Source organism: Ornithorhynchus anatinus, chromosome X5 (assembly GCF_004115215.2).
Source record: "Ornithorhynchus anatinus isolate Pmale09 chromosome X5, mOrnAna1.pri.v4, whole genome shotgun sequence".
Taxonomy (NCBI): Eukaryota; Metazoa; Chordata; class Mammalia; order Monotremata; family Ornithorhynchidae; genus Ornithorhynchus; species Ornithorhynchus anatinus.
In genome coordinates, this window is record NC_041753.1 from 69373374 (window position 1) to 69376889 (window position 3516).

A 3516-nucleotide genomic window follows, 5' to 3' on the forward strand; every position below is an offset into this window, starting at 1 on the left:
TTAATAGACATTAATAGAAATAAATAAGTGTCTTGTCTTGATCTCCGGCTCCTCCCTCTGGGCCCAGGCCCCAGCCCGCCCTCGATCCCCCGGCCGGCCCGCAGCCCGACTCCACGGCCTAAACGCATTTCCCTTCCTCCCCCTTCATACTTCCTCCTCCCCTGCCGCTTGTCTGCCGGGAGACCTTGGGTCAGTCACTTCACTTCCTCTGGGCCTCAGTTCCCTCGTCTGGAAAATGGGGATTAAGACCGGGAGCCCCCCCCCCCCCCCCCACGGTGGGCCGGGGACCGGATCTGCTCGTCTCCGTGCGCGGAGCTCAGTACGGTGCCTGACACGTACAGCGCGGCTCAGTGGAAAGAGCCTGGGCTTCGGAGTCAGAGGTCACGGGTTCGACTCCCGGCTCTGCCGCTTGTCAGCTGTGTGACCGTGGGCGAGTCGCTTCCCTTCTCTGGGCCTCAGTCACCTCATCTGTAAAATGGGGATTGACCGCGAGCCTCACGTGGGACGACCCGATGACCCTGTATCTCCCCCAGCGCTTAGAACGGTGCTCGGCACATAGTAAGAGCTTAACAAATACGAACATTATCATTATAGTAGGCGCTTACACAGATACCGCATTTATTTATGCATTTAGTCGTCGTCCTCCTCCTCCTCTTCGACTCACCCTCCCGACTCCGGGGGTGTTCCGGGATCCACCCTCGTGCCGATCCTCCGGCTCATCCTGGGCTGCTTTCCCTCCCCCGCCAGTCCTCCCAGAGTGCTCATCTGTGAAGCATCCCCTGGCCAGCCCGGGCACGGCGGGAGCAGGCTGCCAACCCCGCCTAGTTCCCACCTTGCGTCCCCTTGCTTTCTCCTCCAGTCCAGAGGTGCCGCGATGGCGCGAACCTTTCTTCGGGGGAACGCCTCGGCCCGCGAGCTTCTCGGGGGGCCCCGGGGCTTCTGGGGCGTCGCTGCAGGGAGCTCAGGTGCACGAGGAGCCCAGCTTTAATCGATCAGCCAGTCAGGCGGTCATCTTTAATCCTCCAGCGTACAGAGCACTGTAATAATAATGTTGGTATTTGTTAAGCGCTTACTACGCGCAGAGCACCGTTCTAAGCGCTGGGGGAGAGGCAGGGTCATCGGGTCGTCCCACGGGGGGCTCCCGGTCTTCATCCCCATTTGACAGATGAGGGAACTGAGGCCCGGAGAAGTGAAGTGACTCGCCCACAGTCACCCAGCTGACGAGTGGCAGAGCCGGAATTCGAACCCACGACCTCTGACGCCCAAGCCCGGGCTCTCTCCACTGAGCCACGCTGCTTCTCATACTAAGCGCTTGGGAGAGTCCGATACAACAGAGCCGGTCGACACGAAACCTAACCCCAGGAGAAGCAGCGTGGCCCAGTGGAAAGAGCACAGGCCTGGGAGGCAGACGACCTGGGTTCTAATTCCGGCTCCGCGGCATGACTGCTGTGTGACCTTGGGCAAGTCAGTTCACTTCTCTGGGCCCCAGTACCCTCATCCGTAAAATGGGGATTAAGAGAGTGAGCCCCATGTGGGACAGGGACTGTGTCTACCCCAGTGCTCAGAACGGTGCTTAACAAGTACCATAATTATTATTATTATCGAGAACTGAGATAGACACAAGATAGTAAGAGAGACGGTCCCTGTCCCAAACCGATCTTACAGTCTAAGCGGGAGGGAGAAGCAGTGAGGCCTAGTGGTTGGGAGTAGGAAGGACCTGAGTTCTAATCCCACCACTCGTCTTGCTGCGTGGGCAAGTCACTTCACTTCTCTGGGCCTCAGATACCTCTTCCCAGTATGGGGATTAAGACTGGGATCCCCATGTGGGACACGGACTGCGTCACACCCGATGGTCTCGTGTCCTACCCCGGTGTTTAAGACGGTGCTCGGCACATAGTAAGCACACGATAAATACCAAAAAAAAAAAAAAAAAGATCTCTTCTCCCCATTTTTTTTTTTTTTACAGATGAGGACACTAAGGCCCAGAGAGGTGAAATGACTCACCCAGGGCCCACCAGCAGGCCAGTGGCAGAGCTGGGACCAGAACCTGGAGCCTCCCGATTTCCAGCCCCGACCCTCTCCCCCCAGCACACGCCAGGGCCCTTCCGGTACCGTCCCCTGGGACCCCAGTGCCTGAGGCGAACCGGCCGGGCCTCCCCGGGCCGCCGTGACTGGGGTCCCCTTCGCGGCCCGCCAGCCGGCCTCCTCCGAACTCGCCCGGCCTCCTCCTCCTCCGTCGTCCCCTGTTGGGAAAGCCGTGGGTCTTGGGCAATGCTGACCGCACGGCAGTCTCTTATGACTTACGTTCACGTGCTTCCTTGGAACCAGGATTGCATTTCTTCAGCTGATAAAAGCCAAACTGAAATCATCCCTTGAGCTTACTCTTCCCTTCCTCTTCCCCCCACTTCGAAGCCTTCCTGAAGGCCCGTGTCCTCCTAGAGGCCTTCCCCGACTAAGCTTCCCTTTCCTCTTCTCCCCCTGGCTTCAGCGTCGCCCTGACTTGCTCCCTTTTTTCACTCCCCCTCCCAGCCCCACACCGCTTGTGTCCACAACTCTCATTTATTTATCCGTTTTATTGTCTGTCTCCCCTCTTCACTGTAACCCCTTGATTCTATTTATTGCTATCGTTTTCGTCTGCCCGTCTCCCCCGATTAGACCGTGAGCCCGTCAAACGGCAGGGACCGTCTCTATCTGTGGCCGATTTGTCCGTTCCAAGCGCTTAGTCCAGTGCTCTGCACGTGGTAAGCGCTCAATAAATACTATTGAATGAATGAATGAATGAATGTAAGCTCGTTGTGGGCACGGAATGTGTCTGTTTATTGTTGTATCCTACTCTCCCAAGCGCTTAATACACTGCTCTGAACACAGTAAGCGCTCAATAAATACAGTTGACTGGATGAATATCCTCATTATGAGTAGGGAGTCTATCTGCTAATTGTTGTATTGGATTCTCTCAAGCCCTTAGTACTTCAGTCATATTTTTTGAGCACTTACCATGTGCAGAGCGCTTGGGAAAGGAAGCTGTAACAATAAACGGACACATTCCCCGCCTATTCTGCACCCGGAGTGCGCTCAGTAAACATCAGCGATTGATTGACATGCGTAGTTTATTCATTTTAATGTGTCTCCCCCTCTTGACTGCAAGCTCCCTCTCGACTGTAAGGTCGCTGTGGGTAGGGAATGTGTCTGTTACAGTGTTGGGTTGTCCTCTCCCCAGCGCTTAGTTCAGAGCTCTGCACCCGGTAAATGCTCAATAAATACGATGGATTGATTTGCTCTCCCAAGCGCTTGGTTCAGTGTTCCCCACTCAGGAAGCACTCGATCAATACCGTTGATTCAGTGGTTGATATCTGTAATTTATTTATTTTTATTAATGTCCGTCTCCCCTTCTAGACTGCAAGCTCACCGTGGGCAGGGAATGTGTCTACCAACTCTGTTCTATTGTTACATTTTACTCTCCCGGGGACATAGTACAACGCTCCGCACGCAGTAGGGGCTCAAGAAATACGAATGACC

The 3516-nt window shown here is 55.3% G+C and overlaps 1 long non-coding RNA gene across 1 annotated transcript; it reads right to left on the reverse strand.

The window, feature by feature from the left end:
- Positions 1–582: 582 nt before the first annotated feature.
- On the reverse strand, positions 583–2228 carry LOC114808156. Its single transcript, XR_003756022.1, has 2 exons — positions 2113–2228; positions 583–1037 (listed from the first exon to the last, which is right to left on the reverse strand). It is a non-coding gene; the product is annotated as an uncharacterized LOC114808156 (long non-coding RNA).
- Between the last annotated feature and the right edge of the window lie 1288 nt (positions 2229–3516).